Here is a 20,840-nt window from a genome sequence, read left to right as displayed (position 1 = left end):
ATCATAGCTGTCGTGTCCTGCATAGAATATTTGTAGTTGGAAAATAATCAAATTCTGTGCGAGAGACTCGTAGTTGATACTTTGATAAAAAAATAGATTTGCGTTGTTACAAGTAATCCTCAAACACAACCCTACTAAGAATAACTCAATAGAACATCACAGATAGAATCCTGAGTTCAATACTGGTCTTAAAACAACTAGCAACGAAAACTTAATTTATCTGACAAAATCTTGATAAATGAGATTTTACAGATACTGACAATTTTCATAAAAATATCTGATATTTTTCAATTAACTAGGAAGCTGTGATATCAATATGTAGTAAAAAACATTTTCATTTTGTGTAATAAATCCAATTCTACTCGGAACTTATATTCGGATTTTATTTCTAAATGTCTTAATGCTGAGTTGCAAAAGTAACTCATCGTATTGTTGGTTGGAATAAACCTTGTTTTGATTTTTCGATGATTACTGGTTTGATATCCTGCATCTGAATCGTTATGGTCGGCGGTATACAGACGCTGGATCGGCATTTGTCATTGGTCCGTACGATTTAAAATGACTGAACATATCAGAATTTCAACCAACTGTAAATACGGTCTGTTATTAGTTTCATCTTCTGCTTATGACCTTAAAGCAATCGATATTTATCGTATATATGCGTGTATGGAGAAATCCTAATGTAAGTGGGGAAAGTGATACTTTCCCGCACGCGACTGCAGTTGTCCCGAACGACGCGGAGCATTTATAGCTTTTTTGTTCTTATGAATGTGAACCATTTCTAAGAATTCCCTTTTTGGTGTATTAGATTCCGTTTCAAGAATTTTTTAATCTTTATAATTAAATTTATGTTTTCTGATATTTCATGGTTCGTTAATGCAGTTCTATATTTTTTATCGTATTGATGACATCTTAGTCTATTTTCTAAATACTGAGAGGTTTTACAAGGCAGTTGATACATAATATTACTTCTTTTGGTTTTTGGTGTTTTAGATTTTAATTTAGTGAAATATTTTGATAATGTATTATGTCCTCTATGACTTATACTAATATAATATTTATTGAATTAATTCGATAATTGTTGGGAAAGTCCTTGTAGATATGGTGAGGAAATATGTTTTATGTTTTGATGTTTCGTTTCTGTTTTGTTTTTAAATCGATTGTAGTATCTGTTTATCCTTTTTTTGAATATGTTATTCATCATTTTATTCGGATATTATTTTCTTTTAATGCAGTTTTTGCATCAGCTATCAGCCAAACTTATTATCTTTTTTGTGACATAGGATGACAAGAATTGAAGTTTAAATGTCTTGAGGACCAAATTGGTTTCGTATACCATTCTGTTCTTATGTTATTGTTATTTTATATAATGTGCCATCAAGAAAATTGATTTGATTATTTTGCTCAACCTCCATTGTGAAATGAAGTTTTTTTTGATAAGAATTGAATTTTTTATTTATGTTTTAAATTTGATTCTTTGGTACAGCAGTAATGCAATCATCTACATATTGGAAAAAGAATGGAATATTTATATCAAGTTTGCTTAGGACTGTTTCCTCATGATCTTCCATTACAAATTGTGCTATAACACTTGAAATGGAAGCCCCCATAACACAACCATCAATTTGTTTGTATATTTCATTTTCATATTTGAAATATGTTGTAAGTGTGAGTTATATAGCTTTTATTAATTCGTTTTGAGGTATTTCTGTATATTCTTCAATTTTGTCCCATTTTTTCATTAATATATGTTTCACAATGGTAATAGTAATAGGAATATCCAATATACCACATCTGATGAAATAAATACATATTCATTGGGAATTTTGATCCTTTTAATTTTTTCTTTGAAATCCCATGTGTCTTTGTATTTGCTTTTTGATATAAAATTTTTCTCAAAATATTTTTCAAATAATTAGATAATTGGGTGAGAGGAGTTTGAAACAATCGGTCGAAGGGTAATGTCAGGTTTGTGCAGTTTTGGGAAATCATATATTTTAGGGGGTAAGGCATTGTGAATTTTCAATTTTTTTGCGTCTGATGGCGAAATAAAAAGTTGTCCTTCCCAAGATCGAATTCGATGATAATTTTGTTTTTGATAAGAATTCGTAGAATCGTGTTTAATTTTTAAGTAAGTTGTCTTATCGTTCAATACATCATTTCATTATTATAAGCTTCTGATTTCATGATAACAGTTTTATTAGTTTTATCTGCTTTCAAAATTTTGAAATCACTGTTTTTATTGATAAATTTCTTGTTATATTTTGAGGTTTGATATTGTTTTGTTGTTGTTTGCTTTTCAATTTATTTTTGAAATTAGTGATAATATTACAAGTATCAGATCTTATTTTATTCTGAATTTCGTTATTTAGATGATTGGTGTTGCATTCAATATTACAAAAGATATTTGTCACTAATTTTGAAACAGAAGAGATCTAAAATCAAGAACATTTGGATGCATTAATATATCAAAAGGTCTAAGAAATAAACTTCTTCAATTTCTCATTTCATAAGTACAAATCCTGCTCTCAAGTAATCGGTTTTTTTAATCAAAGTCCATTTTACATTGTTTCTATTTAAATCGAAACTTCAGAACATAGAAATTATTTGTAACAATTTTTTCATTATAGTTATGTTATATTATTTTTCATCATGGCTAGAAAGTTTTTTCATTTTATAAAGTTGTTTCATTTGGTTTCACAATAATACCCAACCCATCTACATGCAGCTACGCAATTCCAAGAGCATTTGGTTGCGAATAACTTGATTATCCTCTTCATGTTCTCCATATATCACTTAGTGACCTACACATGTAGGAATGGTTGCAAGACAGACGGTGAAAAGCGTTGAAAAAAATTATATGAAAGTTGATTTGAAGATATAAAAATCACCTTAGTACTAGTGGAAATCATGTTGAGAAGTAGGAATCAATGTGAATGCCTCCATGCTAAAGTATAATCACTATAAAATAATTTCAATTAGTTTTTATACAGACAAATCAGATCTCTTCTCTTCTTCTCCATTTTATAAACGAGAAAACACTTTTTTATGAAACTCAAGTTGTTCGTCTGGTACATGAAAAAACTTCTGAATGTTGAACTTAGTGAAAAGCTTTATTAGAACCTCGGCAATATCCCCATCTGTCTACAAGTTAGTTTATTGCATTAATTCACGTTCTTTGTTCCTCATTTTAAAGTCATTAACATCTTATTTTCTCCTTTGTTGTTCTCTAATGCATTATCTCCTGAAATCTCATTTAATGAAAGTATACACAGAAATCCATTAGACGATAGTGAAATTGTAAAAATTGTCTTTGATTTTCCTCAGAGGAAAATCCCCAACCAATTTATTTTTAAAGAAGGGTAACAAATACTAATTTCTACCTCAGGTAACATCAAAGTAATTATTTTGAATTTTATGTTGAAATAAATGAAACAACGATACATCATTGAATAAAATACTATAGAACAATCACGCTGCAGATAATTTCTGGCCAAAATTTATGATTCACTCATATTTTTTACTCGGATAATGAAATAGTCTATTTCATATATTTTTATATCAATGTGCACCTACACTGATAAGTATTTTAATTCACAAAGAAGTTGAGCCATTTTCAAGAAAGGAAATAAATTCAAACTTTTTTCAAAAAGATATAGAATTATCACACGTTGCTGAAATTGATTTGTGATCTAAGTGGCTAGCGAAGTCTCTATCAAAATCGGAGATGATAAGTTGGGTCAGTCCGTAACTGTTTGCAAAATCTACAGCTTCCTGCCCCTCATCGTCAGTTATGTTGAAAAATTCAATCAGCTGACGTGATGAGCATTAAAGTCATCAGCGATAACAATAACTGGTTTAGATGGATTGATTGCAGGTGTGCAAGAAGCAAAAAATTTTGTTTTTCGTTGCGTCGTTGTTCTAAACTATATAATATCAAATTCAATGGAGGTTGAAGATTCTCTTTGTGCTGGCAGGGTATGTCATCACTAACGATGACGAGTCCAAAATTATACCTGAATCAGATATGTAAGTCGTATCCAGGATTTATAAGATGAACCTTGGATTTTGTTGAGCTCACCTTTGTTTCTGCCAGATCTAGAATATTAGGTTTCTTCGACTTCAGATACTAGTGTACAACATTTATATTAGTGTAAAGATCTCAAATATTGCAGAAATCTAGTTCAAAAATATTTTTGTCTGATAGACACTCCAGAATAACTTCCACCCGGGAGGCTATTTGAATTGCTTTTTATTTGAAACATTTATTTTAACTCGGGAATCTTTCACTCACGACAATGATGGTGTTCTCACTGCTTTCTTGGAAATTCACATTATGTATTGTTACACAAGCTCGCAAAATGGCTCCTTAGGCCGGCCCTCTCCAACTATAGTAGAATTTAAAATCGGGAATGATCTTCCATCCTATTTTTCTATTAACCCTGATTCGTCATTATTTAATGGAATTTCAATGGAAAGTAGTTGAATAAGTAACTAAGTTAGAAGATGGGAAGTAAAATTCGATCAATATCCTTTCTTTTCTTTTCTTTGCAAATGGCAGATTGAACTCGGCAAGTTGATATAGAATAAATGTGGATACTGATATATTTTTCGAAACACATTGAAAACATTATTGGGTAGATTTATTCATATCTATTATATGAAATACATTGAACATGTATAATAGTTGAAACTTTTATCTTGATGGGAACATTTTGCTTGGAGAACATTTTTAATAGGATAATTTATTTCAATTGTCAAGTTTCATGTTTCTTCTTATTCAAGTTGTCACTAGAGTTTGAATGATATAAGAAAAGGCTAAAAGTTGTCTGGACTTGCTGTAAAAATATATGTAAGAATTTATGAAAAATGCCGAGTTCAATCTGCCATTTGTAAAGTTATTCAAGGAAAAAAAGAATATTGAACGAATTTTTCTCCCCTTCTTCTCTTTTGATGAATCTATTGCTGTATATAAGAGCCTAGTGGCAATGGGAGTGGTGACAGCAAAATCTCGTTCATTCTACATTTTCACTTTAAAGTAAGGATTACATAAAAACAATACGAAATTCGTTCTTTGTGAAACCACTACTGTCGGAAAGTGTTTCCCGTGTTTCTAAAAATGTATGCGAAGAATTGTTAATGTTTTTTGTTTCCATAGTTCTTATGATTAAAAAAATTGACTCAGTTGATTTTGGTAGTTTTTGTCTTCGTTTCAGAATAAAAGTAACTCCGATATCGGTTCTTCTAAAAACTTCGTTAGTTTCGCGGAGTTTTGTACATGGAATAATTTTTGGCATTTCTAAATAGTTCAATCTTTTCGAATATCCTGGAAACAGATTCCCTATAACAGGATTTTGCAATTAATTGTTCATTTTGGAGGTCACGTCCTCTCAAATTTATTCTTTCAATTTTCTGTTTCTCAACCAAATTTTCCTAATTCGATAATTCATCACTTATTATGCCTAAGTTAATGGATTCATAATAAGTATTAGATTTTATTATAATATGATTCAGGAAAAGGAGCATGCACATACTTTTTGATTGGATTTCTTTTTGAGGTGTTATTTTAAGTCGAATATATATCTTAGTCGACTACATTAATAACAATAAGGGTTTGGAGGCACATATCACTGATCGGGAGCAGTGGAATAGTGACTTCAAGCCCGCTATACTGAATAATAGAAACATCTGGTACGTAGACGGCCCCAGGAGAAATAGCTTGGTCGGAGCAGACTTCTGAGAGGTCACTCCAAAATTAGGAAATCTTTTTGGTTGGGGAACACTCTACCGTCTTCCAAGCCGAGGTTTCGTTGTGATGGAATCTGGACGAGCGATACTCAATCGACGCCACAAAAACACAGTAATCCTAATCTGCTCAGACAGCTGAGCTGCCATACAAGCCATAATGTCTGAAAAGGTGTGATCTAGGCTAGTGCTGGAGTGCAAGTTCTACAAAATCTGGTGAGTAAGATCCAACTTGTTTGGGTACCCAGTCATTCGGCCAACAAAGGCAACGACGAGGCGGACTTACTCGCCAGACTGAGATCGGCGAACTCACCGATGGGCCCAGAACACATCTTTGGTATGGTTAAAAGTGACGAATAGAGACACCTAGCATGAGACAACCGAAGTCATATTTGGATGGACCTTGTGCGTCTCACACCCAACAACTACTCCAACTAAATATGCGCGGAATCCGACTACTGAATGGACTTCTCACCGTACACCGCCATCTAAGAGGTCATCTCCAAACCATGGGTATCACGGACGATCCGCAAAGCTTTTGGTGCATGAAGGAGGACGAAACCGCAGACCACGTCATCTATGAGTGCCCTGCACTCACACAAGAGCGGTTTAAACACTTCCGCAAGCCCCACAGCTTGTCTAAAGTCATCAAAGCGCCTGATCGGATTCTCAAAGAACGTCAAGACATTCCGTAACGTCAAGTGAGGCACGACGGACTTATTTAAAGATCTATGTGCTCAACGGCCCCTTGGGCTCTCACAATGTAAATATCATGTCGAAGAAACGTTAAAACTCGTGATCAAGTTATAGATGATGGAAGTGATAATAATGAACAATTCATCTAAACCTTCATCATTAAAATAACTAGGATTCGTAGGTTTTCTTTAATCTTACAAACATTGGGGACCTTACCTCGAAAATATAGTCCAATGGGTAAAAATGATATATATTGTTGTTTTAAAAAAATATAAACGTATTTAATTCTACCGGAAAATATGAATATTTCTATTTGAAGATAATACTGGATTAATGAATTACGGTATTTTTGTGTAAATATTACTTAACAATGGATATTTGAGGTTTCCCTTCCCAATAGTCATCCCCACATTATGATAATTCGCAGCAGCATTTATTTTATGACTATAGAATAATTCAATATGTTTTATTGATATTATACATTCAAAACAAGCTACTCCTCATTAGACCAAAAAAAAATAAATGACATTACAATCACAAACCTTCTACATTGCTCGCTATTTGAGATTAGATCAGTTGCTCAAATAGTTTCTTTCTCCGCCGCTTTAATAATCTACTTTTCTTTGTTTGAATCCAATGCTGTCGGCTACCCTTATGGTGTTCGTTAGCGGAGCGTTCGTTACATTCTATTCTTGAATTAAAAAAAGAGCAAATCTGTATCTAGTTCAAGTAGGAGAACACATTACGAATTTTAAAAAAAAAATTCCTGCTCTTTTTGCTTTGTTAATTTTTCAATCATTATGTCTTATTCAGGATCTAATGATTCGGCTCATTTCTAGATACCCTCCAAAAAATTTCGATCATAATCTGTATTTACAAATTCACATCTCACAATCAGATATAATAAAAATTTCAATAACCTATATGTAAAATGTAGAATGATCTTGTCTTGAGCATAAAAGTTCGTACATAAAATTCTGTAAATGTTATTTTCTCTGGAAAAATCATAAAACATCTTTATACTGCTTCACTATAGTATTTTTGAGCCTCCAGAGGCAAGGAAAAATTGAGAATTTTAGGTAACTTCCTGTAATTACATTTAATTGCTGAAATTATGATTTTAGTTTTTTCATAGCTCTTTTTTGATAGTTTTTGATTTGTTTAGCTGACTTTGTTCACAAAATTGTTGAATTTTCTATGGCAATAAATCATATTCTCTCTATACTGACTCTCAAACAATACGACAAAATCCTAACGACATGCAATGTGTAATAGAAAGTTTTCAAAATAATCATTATCTGACCTTTCCACTAAGTTGGAATTGTAAATTGAAAGCATGTTCACTCTTTAATGTATACGTCAAATATACTTAAAACGTTTCTCGAAAACGATGTTTCGTATTGAAAGACATTTCCAATATCACAGTTTGCTTCTCGTCAGCGCTTGATGGTTTGAGCTCCAGTCCGGCTTTCATGCAAGTTTCAATGAAACGGCGATGACGGTTTTCAATTAATGTTATTATGTTTGTTGTTTCGTAATTGAGAGCTTATTGGGGCGGTCACTTAACACTTTTCGCTTTTCAGTTATCGATCCTGGAAATAATTTTCTAATATATACAATTCAAATGAACCCAATAAAACTCAATGTGACAGTCTTTATAACTGGATCACTGAAATTTTCTGCGCTGTAAGACATCCGGACTCTATCGAGCAATATATTTTTTCGCTCAATAAAAACGCCTGATTTATTTATACGAGGATGTTCCGAAGCAAATTGACACATAAAATTTGATTGAGCTATAAGAAATAGTGAAAGGAAGATATTCGAAAATTTTAGTGTCTTATGATATTCCATTACTTCTTTATAAAGACGATGAGAAATTTTCGATATTTTCATGTTTTATAGTGAATAGTTTGTCGAAGTACAAGTAATAAAGATGTTAAAACAATTAGATAACTATAAGAAGAAATACATGTTTCGGATTATAACATTGATTTGCAGTATTTTGGAATCTGTAGCAAATTTACTTCAGTGTGAAGTAGATCCAAGGGGTTTGGGATTTCAAACAATGCGGTCCATATGTATGGAATAAGTGATTTTAGCGTTATTATATACTATGTGATAAAAAACCTGAAACTGGTCGCTTTTTATTCTTAAATTGACAATTAACAGTATGAAAATATTATCCCCTCCCCAGTACACCCTCTAAATTATAAGCACCCACTCGAAAATTTTAACTAGGAAAATAGGTCGTGTGGCACCTTATTGGAAAGAGACTACATTCTGTCTCTTAGATTTTTGCTTACATATCTCTTATCAATTTTAAGTTTTGAGTCCATTTCTCGTAAACTGACTCCCAGTTTTTCGTTAGCTATTTTAACCAAAGCCTCTCTTTCCCTTTTTTGGCATTTTTTTGGTTTTTTACCTAGTCCTAACATTCTTTCAATCGAATGCCTGGCAGTGATTGAAAATTGTTTGTCTGGCTATTCCCATTGTTACAAAGTCATTAACCCTAAACAATTTGTTGAGATCTTGATTTTGTTTATAAGACTTGGCAATTATTTCACTTGGTCCGTTTCTTTTAGATTTATCATACTTGGAACTGAACTAACAGAGCCGTAATGTTCATACTTGGTAAATTTGACAACTGCAAAATTGCACAATTGGAAAATATTGTAGATTGTACGGATTTTTTCACTCACACCCTTAATACTAACAAATCACCATCACGATTAAATAGTTTTTGAGGTATATTTTTCTAAAAACAGCAAAATCGAATTTTTTGTAATATTTTGCAAATATCAGTTTATAATTATATAGAACTTAGATGATAATAATAAAAATATCATCAAATACTGAGATGGACTCACAATTATATACTAATGTGGAGAAAACCGAGAAATTCACATCAAAAATCTGAGAAACAACATCCACTCATATGAAATTCAACTAGCTAAATTCCTAATGACAATAATTTGTAAATATTTAATATTGAGTGAAAAATTCATGAATAGTACTAATTTTCGACAAGCAAAATTAGCGCTATTAAAGTTCTCAAAATCTGCACAAGAATAAGAAAATCAGATTTAGATTCCTATCCTTTAAACGTATCAGTTGGCAATATGAGAGACAGAATAAATAGACTAAATTTTCAAGGTGAAATTGGCTGTATTTACTAATACTTTTTCACTATATTTTGAAACCTGGTTTAAAAATTTTGGTCAATAAAATTAACCTCGCATTTATCTTTCCCCTTGTAGATATATCAGTAATTAATCTGGGGGCATGGCAGTTCAGTTTATAAAGCGTGGAAAAACTGAAATATTTTGCAATTGCAGTCCAGTAGATGTAATAGGCCGGTATGACTATTTGAATGACAATCCATGAGTGCAAGAGAGTCATAGTGACGCAGCGTGTCATAGGGTCTCGGGAAGTCACAGGAGGTCTATTAAATCTACTCGGTTCAGTTTTTTACATATAGCAATTGCATAAATAGCTTTGTAATATCATATTATATGATATATAAAAAAAATAAAACAATTGATTGAATGTTGATGGATCTATCGATATAGTGCAAAAAGTAAAGAGTGATCCGGAAAATACAAAAATAAAAAATATACATTACATTTAATGAAGAACATATTCACGAGCTTGGTCAGGTCAAAACTGAATTTGAAATTATTAATAGAATTCAGGTTTTTCGCGAAAAGTTTTCCATATGTATAGCATATGCTATAACTAGGCCTAAGTGTCAATAATACGCTGACGGATATCGGTTCTGCAGTATTCACATAAGGTCAAGCCTACGTGGCACTTTCGAAAGTTACAAGTCTGGGCGGTTTCCATCTAATTAATGTCGACTTTGGAAGTCTTCAAGCGCAGGAATCTTCGACTTGTGAATACAATAGACTGAGAAACATTTACCGACCAAACTTGTCAAAAATTGTAATATCAAAGCCTCCGAGAAAAACACATAGAGACAGGAAGTAGGCATTGAGACAAATTGTAGCTGAAGCTCAAGAAGTAGTTCCGGAAAAGAAAAAAAGAAAAACTACTTATAGTAGGCTTTAAAATAGTTCATTGTTGGGTTTTAAGAAATAGAGGGTACTAGAAAGGAGAAAAGAAGGTCTATCTACCAAAAGAAATGAGATGCCATCAAATACAAAACTTAAGCAGGGATTGAATAAATCAACCGTCTTGGTATTACATGAAACTCACAACTTTTTTCGGTAAAAGACCTGAGTTGCGGGACTTATTCTTTGAAGCAAATTTCAAATGTCCTCATAAACCGATAGTCACCTGAATTTAATTGATAGTATAAATGTAGTGGTAGTAAACAGAATGTTGAGTACATATTGGTAGACATGGCTTGATAAAATTGAATACATGAAAAACGAAAAACTAGTTTAACCCAAAACATTCATCATTCTAATTGACAAATAAGATACGCAATCGAACATATTTAGATTTATGGTAACACGAAAATTCGTACTACACAAATTTATATTGTAATATTTTTCTGAGTTATACGATTTCTTTTCGTGGAGTGAATTAATGAACACTGTCTCTTACGTTCTTAATTTATTTACACACTATCCACTACACTGAACTTATAATGAATCACTTATAATTATCACTTAAATAATTTATTTAAATTCTCCGACTACTTTGCTAATTCTCTGTCCACTACGACTATTTATTATAGACTGAATTCACTACGCTACATAAACTTATTTATATACCTATTCCAAAAGAATTCTCTAGAACAAGAAAAGTGAAGGAACAAAACAAATAAATAAATAGACCTTCCAGGAAAATAATCAAAACAAACAATGCGAATAAACCGCTCGCTATAAAAAATTTTTTACACACAAAGATCAAAAGAGCGCGTCCACCGAAATTTAGAAGTATTTTGATCTTACATCACAGGTTGCCGCATCCGCCGAATCTTGAAATTTCCATTGTAGTTGGACAGGGCCATTTCGCCAACTTGTTCGTAACAATTTAACAAGTTGTAAGGAGTAAAAAGTGGAAAAATCTATTTGTACTTATTGAACAACTGAAAATTATTTTTGTTGTTGCCAACGCCAAAAAAGTGCTAAATCTCCAAATACTGAAAAAACCTTCAGAAGTTTTGTATTTAATGTAGTTCAGCTCATAGGTATTATTTTGTTTTTCATGATAAAAGCATGTATCTATACCATGACTCAAACGTAGCAATATTAGTACATAGAATATAAAAAGAATGTAGAAAGAAACATTTTAAGCGCTCCAACACCGGTGGAAGCAACGGCGTAGAGAACGAGATAGTTTTACTTACGCGCCTGTGAGCTTTCTCTTTGGTTGGAATAATTGAAAGAGTTCTTTCCATTACTTTATTTCAACAAGTATTAAGACACTGCACTTCAACTGGAAACTACCTCTTCAATATAACATTGTAGGTAATGCTATCTTTTACAGAAACATTTACGTTTGTATTGAAAGAGCGAACGTGCGACGAATTGAAAAGGAAAGTAACAGATTATAGAATACGGAAGCAGCATTTTTCGGAAGTTAGTCGGCGTCAAGTTGAGAATTGCTGACCAGAAGGAATGAAAATAGGTTTGCATCTCATTAAATATGTCCGTCTTCTTGAATTCAAATCAACTAATTTTGAACTTTTTTGCAGAGTACTTGTATGCGGTATTCACTGGGTAAGTATTGCCGTAAGAAGATATACGCCCACGAATTTCGATGGGTCTTGAAATTATAAAAATCCCTATTCTCGATGTTAACTAACTCATTATAGAGTTCACCTTACCTCTACACCTTCCACACTTCATAAAAACACTTCATATCATATAAGTAAATGTGCGGATTAATTAAGATTATTCAAGAAATTTGAATATGACATATTCATAATGACAAAGACATTTCTTGAACAGTATTGTCAATTATTTCAGTCATTAATTCATTTTTCTAAATTATATCATTCTCTTTACGGAAATTTCCATATTTTTAGCATGAATAATATTATTTATTATCATTGAATATCTTTATCAACGCTTCAGTCATACATATGAAAAATAAAATTTGTTCAAACATCACCTCGAACCATGACATAGATTGATGAATGATAGAATATTTCTATCAGCTTAAAAATTACATACAAAAATTGCATACGCATCGCTCTAACCTCTGACATAGATCAATTAATATCTATTTGTATCAGTTAAACAGTATTTATAAATGTTTTAAGCTCTGTTGAACCATTTGCAAATCAATTGTGAACATCTGTTTATAAACATTATGTTTAAAAAAATTATAGAAGCACTGAAAAATGAACTATATAGCAAACAATAGAAATAATTGTACAAGGAATAAATATACAAATAAAAAATTATATATTTTCCTACTATATTGAAAATTGAATATTTCAACTTAAAAGTATTTAGTTAGTGCCAAAACTTATCTAAAAATCTTTGAAATTTTTACAATGATTCATATTCTATTTTTACTGATTAGTTTGCAAATAACCACATTTAGCCAATCTCTATATATTTGTCCGAAAAAATTTGCTTCAGAAGTTGCTAACAACTCACAAGACCAGCACTAAAATAATAAAAAATCACGTGCGATTATTTTCGTAGAAAAAAATGAAAAACCAATTACTTAAATTCAAATTCCACATCTTAGCAGAAAACAAACAAAGCTTTTGCTGTAATATTCTGCAAGGTGATTTAATGTGTTATTCATATTATTTGAATGAAAAACAAAATTGGATTTATTTTTTCTGTGAAGATGATTAGATCCGTTGCCATGTGTTTTTTTTCTGAGGATTAGTTTACATTTTCTTTCGTAAAAATACTGCAAAGATAAGGCAATTGAGCTTTAATAGATAAATGCAATCCCTTACTGATCAAAATAAAAATTATTTCTTTTAGATTTTCACGAGGAGCAAAGAACTAATCTTAGTTAGTGTGGTAATATTTACAGGTCCAAAAATAGATGTTTTATAGAAACAAATCCTATAGATGCAATTGTGAAACCATTGTTCCATATCAATGATATTGATTTAAACCCTTTTTAGACACTAATCGTGGAAACTAACAATGCTAAGCTATTTGCATGTCTCTCAAATGGGCAAATATTGAATAGCCTTGGTGTAATAAATTTCAGTTATAACTTCATAACCAGCCTTCAAGATTATCAGTTCCCAAACTTTTTTGTTTCATAGATCTCTTTCAAAATTTTGCTGGATCTGGTCGACCACCTGCAGCTTAGATTAGATTAGATCTATCTATGGAAACTTGCATCATGACTGAGTTTCAACGATGAATTGATAGTTTTCGAAAATAACAAGGCTCGAATTGATTGCTTTATAGGGTTAATTATTTGATAATAAAATCAACCAAACATATTTTCAATTAAATTTTGATCGATTATGGATATCAAAAAAGCTAACGTCCACTTTTTTGAAATCTATAGTGACTCACAGCAAAAGAACCAATCAATTCTCACAAATTCTATTTAAAAAACCTCCCATTCGGAGTGGTAAAAGACATTAAGTGTATTTTTTTGTACAGTAGGTATTTATTCAATATTAATGTCCCGAGTGCATGTCAAATTGTTGATAATTTAATTTTCTCGAGTGCGCATTCGCGGAAATTATGAGACAATTTGACATGCACGAGAGGGCATTTTGGCAGACTATTTCCTGAGAAAAATTTAATTTAAAATAAACTTAATTCTGTGTTTAAAATTTGTTATTCTTTAAATTATACCGTAGTTGACGATCATCATATTGGCATTGAATTGGTATCTACGGTAACTTATTGACAACAGTTTTGTTCGTGAAAAAATATTTCAAAATGAGTTTACGTTTTGGGCAGAATTCCACGCAAGTAATAGACGCCGCAGTGGATAAACTAACTCCACTGAATACGAAAAAGTCGAGAGATTCTGCGTGGCGACAGTTTCAACAATTTTGTGATGAACGAAAATACACTTTGAACAAGGAAACTTCTGTCGCACAGCTGGCCGTAATTCTAAGAGATTTCGCTTTCAACATGAGACGTAGTGATGGGGAAGAATATAAAGAAGGTGTTGTCAAAACACTTTGGAATACAGTAGCGAAAATTTTGCAACAAAAATGTTATGAAGAGTTTAACATTATTTTCGATCCTTTTAAAGATGTAACGTTTGAAAGCGCCAGAACTGCGAGAGTCGCAAAAAGGTAGCAGTTGCAAAAGTGTCCTGAAAAAAGAAAAACAAGTGCATCTAGCTTATCAGGACAAGATATTGATAAAATGTGTGCCATTTGGGACGAGTCGACTCCGGACGGACTTCAACGCAAGTTCTTTCATATTGCTTCATATGAACTGGCGTGGAGAGGAGGAGAAGCATGTAATTGCCTTTTGAGTTACTTTGAAGAAGAATTTGACAACTACGGCAACCATACAGGACGCATAGCTTATAATCCTATTTTTTCTAAGACAGCGCAAGGAGGGAGTCATAGGTTAACAGAAAAAAGATGGTTAGTCCAAAACACCACCGAGCCTGATAAATGCCCAATAAGGTATTTAATGTAAAGCATGATATCAAACAATCTATCATTATAATTTTGCAGGCTTTTTAAAATGTTGAAAGAAAAAAGAGGAAAACATATTACGGTCGATCGTCTTTTCTTAACTGTAAACCCATCATGGATGAAGGAAACATCAAAAGGTTTTTTTAAAAATTGTCCAGTAGGACGAAATGAAATTTCAAAGTGGACAAGAGATGCAGCGGAAGCTATAGGAATTGACACGAAAAGAATAAAAGTGACAAATCACTCGAACCGTGCTGCGGCAGTTACTCAGCTTGCCAAGGTTGGGGTTTCAGAAAATCAAATTATGAAGGTTACCGGACACTCAAATCAGGCCTCGATAAAGAGTTACCTCCAAGTAAATAGTGAACACCACGAGGAAATTGTACAAAAAATGCGAAATGACAGTAGCGAAGTAACAATAAGAAGTGGTGGAAGCAGCATAGAAACACCATCGTCGGCCTCCAGTAAAGTTGTATATTCTAATTGCATTTTCAATAATTGTTTCTTTTCTTAAAATATAAAATTAAAACCAAATGATGTTTATTAATCCTAGACGAAAATTTGGCACTAGTGCAAATTATCGATAATTTGCACTAGTGCAGTATTATCGCTGAAATTTGATCGTTGCTAGGTAAACATAAAATATTACAGCTTTTTGGTTGGCTTAAATTTTTCGAAGGAAATAGTCAAATATATAAATTATTATACTATTAATTATTAATGTTATAACAGTCGTAATATAATAAAAATTGAACACTTATAACGTAATGTAACTTATGCAATGGTAATAACAAAAAATACAATTTTAATGAGAGGGATGTACTTAATGGATTGATAGCAAATTATTGAATAATAGCAGCTCTTCTCATTTTGTGATTTTCAATCTACTCCTTTTTTGTTAATCAGATTGTAACGGCACTAAAACAAGATAAGACGAGGGAAACCCGATCAGAAGCTTTTGCACAATTCCCCACAGTCCAGGATATTTTGCGGGTATTTCTACCTGCACCCAAAAATTTTGATATCCTCTTCTAAAGATCACTCCTCATTAGTGCTAAGATCTAGTAGTTCCTCTTGTAATATCCCATTCTCCAATTCCGTTCCATCAAATCGATGTATGATCCTTGGTAGTATTCACATCGACAGAATATCTTCAAAACTGATTTTGAAATCATCATGCAGAATATCGAACTTTGAATGTATGTCTGAAATCTTCATCAAGGCATTCTACATGCCACAATTTCTGTGAAAGTTCCCGCCCACCAGAATTTTCCTTTCCATTAATTCCAATTTACCAAAAGAAACTGAAGTTAAATTCTATCTTTTTATTAAATTGAGGCTGTCGCCTTGTAATTGTGAGTTAAGGTCATTAAATTTTTTGAATCAATCTATCAAACACGCGATGTTTGCTTTAAAGCTGAACAAGTTTTTTTAAATCAGTATATTTACGTTCCAAAAACTCTAAAAGTGAGTTACAGAAATATACCAGCAATCAGTTTGGAAGTCTTCATCATTTTCATGGCACAATTGTGCGAATAAGCGTGTATTCAATGCATCGCTCCAATTTTTCGCTACTAGATGTTGTCGGTGGATAACACAGTGAATTGCAGTTACCTCTGGAACAATTCTTTTGTGATGGCTTATAAACCCTCGGTATCGCCCGGCCAGGGCAGGAGCGAATTTTCCTTTAAAAAAACACTCAGGGTTTTAAATATTGATTTACGTTTAGTGTTCGTCTTAAAAGTTTTCCCGAGAAGCGGTTCTTCATGAATTTCTTCGACCATATTAAATCAAACATATGCCAATGATAATGTTTCATTGCCAGGTAAATTCGACTCATCCTGTTGAATAGACAAATGAGTTGTTTGCAGATAATCTGGGCTCATTTTATCAATACGTCTTTGTACAGTGTTGTTACTCAAAGGAATTCTTTTGATTATGTCAAACAAGGATTTGTGCAGAATAGCTTTCAAAACTTCTTGAACAGCAGGTAAAGTTAACTGTTCTTCAATGGTGTGCTATTTTCCAGATTTTGATATAAGTAATAAGATATTGTTGATGAGATGCAGGAACTTATTTTCGTAAAATATAAAAAAATATATTTTATAATGAAAGCTCAGACTTAACGTTAACCCATGCATTTGACCATGAATAATCGATGCAGTTATTGACGAAAAACTTTATAGATATACCTTATATACGAGGATATATTGAAAAATTCTTAGCCTACTATAGAATCAAACAAAATTTCAATGTCAAAATATTTAATTACTTAACATATTCTCCTCTTAATTGGATACATTTATTACAGCGAACCTGCAACGTCTCTAGACCTTTCAAAAAATATGTTTCTTTTTGCTCTGCAAACCAGACCTCCACAGCTTTTATTACCTCCTCGTTGGAAGAAAATTCACGACCTTTTAAATTTTTTTTCAGTTGAAGAAAGAGATAATAGTCTCGGACGGAGCCAAACCTGGTGAATAAGGGGGGTGTTCTAGTAATTCAAACCCTAAATCACGAAGTTTTTGCATGGCAACATGAGATTTGTGTGCAGGGGCGTTGTCCTGCAAAAACAAAACACCTTTGGATAGCTTTCCGCGTCTTTTCTCTTTCATTTTTTTCCCGTAGAGTGGTCAGTAATGTCGAATAGTAATCTCCAGTTATTGATTTCTCCATGGCAATTCCAAAAAACTGAAGCAAGAACTTTTCCATCGATTGTTGCTTTCTTTCTGGATCGTAGGAATGTACCCAAGTCTCATCCATAGTAACAACTCGGTTTAAGAAGTCTACATCGTTTTCAAATCGAGCACAGATCGAACGCGATGTTTCTTGCACACTTTTGGTCAACATTCAAACATTTGGGGATCTATTTTGCAGCAATTTTTATCATGTCCAAATTGACGTGAACTATATGATGAACGCGTTCGTATGAAACGTATATCCGTTTTAGCCCAATTCAACGCTCTGATCAAATCATGTCATGAACTGCATCGATATTTTCGGGGACTGACACAGAATGGAAATGGAAAATTCACCTCTTTTGAAGCTTGCAGTCCAATTTTTCACTATCGCATTAAAGGACACTGATCACCAAGGGTATTAAGCATATTTTCGTAAATTTGCTTATCTCTTAACCCTTTTAAATACAGGTACTTGATAATGGCTCATTACTCCAATTTCGGTGGACATTTTTTTCTTTTAATTTATTGCGTAACTCTGGTTTACTTTTTTGACGTCAAACTTTACACTGACAATTTTAAGTTATTGTTCGTTGCTATGGTAACGCAATATTTTGGTTATGCATGGAACTGGTCCAGTCTATTTGTCAATACATCCTCGTACACTATATATTTGATACAAGAAATTTAAAATTAGATTAAAAATTGCTAGACAATGAATTTTTAGTAATAGATTATCGAAATCGTAACGGAAAAATACCCCCTCTTCCACACAATTCGCAATAATCTTAGTTTAAGTAATAATTCTACCGTAGATTTGCCAAAAGGACTCTAATAAATCGAAATAAAACCCAATCCCGTGAATAAAATTGTATGTACTGTGGATAATTGCCACTAAGAATCTCATTCGGTCTATAAAATGCCCCTGTTACTTACCACTCTATCAGGGACGAAATTTTCCGTCCTTTCGATTATAAGTCATATTTAGTATGCAAGAACCATTCAGTTATTTTTTCGAAACATATTCAAGTTCATATTGTATATACATATAAAACAAATATTCAGTGAATCAGGTATATGTAATCGTAAAGTCTATTTAGATAGGTAAGTCAAAAGAAATCCAATCACGTTCTCAGGCCGTGTCATAATCCACTAAACTAGAGATATAGATAGCATCAAATCCATCCACATCTTCCTTTCTCCTACAAACGAGAAACGAATAAAATTTCATTCGACAAATCTAGAAATATTTTGACGAAAAAACAAAATAAAACATTTTGGAAAATATACAAAAAAATATCATTAATAAAAAAATTAATTTTAGACAGAGTTCAGTCCAGTTCGTCGTAATATATTTCAGTGAGCTCCATTTTATAATATTTTAAATATATATTTTCCCTCTCACCCCATTATTTATCTTAAGGAATTCATTAAATTTCTAGTGGAAATATGTGCATATATGCTCATAGCGATTAGTCTAACAGACGTTTTAAACCGTTCTTGTTTATAAAACTCGCATGCTACAAGCTTCAGAGGTCATAAGAATGACAGACATAATAAAAAAAGTATTTTTAAAGTTTGTTTATTTCACATTTTCCGCAACAGTCATTTGGGAATACATAGAATACAGGATTACTCCGCGGTTGGGTAGATGGAATAAAATGAAACAATTGGGATGGAATAGTTTCTTTAAATCTAATGATGTCCAGAATTTAAGGGAATTTATTCCAGTAAATTGACAAATGCGATATTGAAGCATTCGTGAAAACTTTACTACTTAATTTAAAAGCGATCGCATCAACACGTCATGTCCGAATTCTCTCCCTATTATTTTCATGGATATAATTTCAGCCAACTTCCAGGAGGCATTACGTTTCAAAATAGTTCTTACATGAATTTGGGAATATATTACCAAGTATAAATAGATATTTTTAATGATGTAATGACAAAGTGGTAGTTACGCTTAGTGAGATTTGAAAAATGTAGAAAACGTTTTGGAAACATAATCATCTTCACACCTATTCCTTCTATACCAGTTATTGGCAACATTGTAGTGCATCCTATGGGTACATGAAAAGTATATTTGTAATGGCGGAAAGATGATAAAATAGTTTACTGTTAAAAGCAATCCCAAATATTGATCATATTGATAAGGATTTATTTGGAAAAAGTTGAAGAGGACTGTACTTTTGAATTAACTCATGTTTTCCAGGAAAATGAATATATACCATATTGTCACAACTAGATAAGCTCAACTTTACATTAAAAATTACAACTATATGATTCCAAAATTGGATTTTTACAAAAGTTGTATGGAAAAACTAGATATCAATCTATTGGACGAAAAATATATTTCAGTGGAGATAAAGACTCAAAATTACTCGCAGTGATTCAAAAATTACCAATGAAGTAAATTGAGATTTTGATGAATTCGCGGATAGGGTACGAAAAAATGCGTGATAATGTCTATAAAATATTAACGTATTTCGCAATATTTTTGGCACACAACTTGGAACCTTGGAGGTGAATTGTAATAATACAATATCAAAATGGCTTTGTGAACAGTAAATGGTTAATTTATTTGTTATTAATTAGACAAGTCATTTTTTATATCACTTGTATTAAAATGTCGTATAAGTTGGAAATAAGAAAATGCATCTATAATTTTAGGTACCATGTCTGAAACTCTCAAAATGTGGAAAACCAAGAATGTTTACCCAAGATAAATCAAAAAGACTGAGAAGAAGAGCAAAAGAGAGAGTCGGAGTTTCTTATGGAAAATATATTTAAGGTACTAAGACCTAACAAGAGATTTCGCAGAAAATTACGCCTAGTTGAGAATAGCAGCCCTTTTCATTTAATTTAAATTATTAACTTTGTTAGTTACAAAGCAGTCAATTATGGTAAATAAGAGAAGTTTCATTGAGAATACTACTAGAAAAATATGTAATTAGATATTCTATTTCATTACTATTAGTATATTCGTAACTTTCCTTCCACTAATGCCAAATTGTTGCTTATTACCTTACTGAAAATTGATTACCGATTATATCTCCAATAGTTTGAACCAGATATCAAAACACTGAAACAAGCTCAAGAATCACACGATGCGCCTTTGGAATCATTAAATTATATTATTTTGATCAATTTCC

General features: G+C 32.1%; 1 protein-coding gene across 2 annotated transcripts in view; it reads left to right on the top strand.

Moving 5' to 3' along the window:
* LOC130896680 (protein quaking-B-like) overlaps positions 1-20,840 on the top strand; it is a 724,732-nt gene that overhangs the window by 138,891 nt on the left and 565,001 nt on the right. Inside the window, exon 2 of one of the 2 annotated variants that reach the window (XM_057804935.1) lies at positions 12,110-12,134. The exons of the other annotated variant lie outside the window; for it this stretch is intronic. The gene's annotated coding sequence lies outside the window, so the exon portion shown is untranslated. The remainder of the gene's footprint in view (positions 1-12,109; positions 12,135-20,840) is intronic. 2 annotated transcript variants of the gene reach the window in all.

Source organism: Diorhabda carinulata, chromosome 7 (genome assembly GCF_026250575.1).
Source record: "Diorhabda carinulata isolate Delta chromosome 7, icDioCari1.1, whole genome shotgun sequence".
Classification (NCBI taxonomy): Eukaryota; Metazoa; Arthropoda; class Insecta; order Coleoptera; family Chrysomelidae; genus Diorhabda; species Diorhabda carinulata.
Note: the sequence above shows the minus strand (reverse complement) of the source record. Positions and strands in the feature narration are given on the sequence as shown.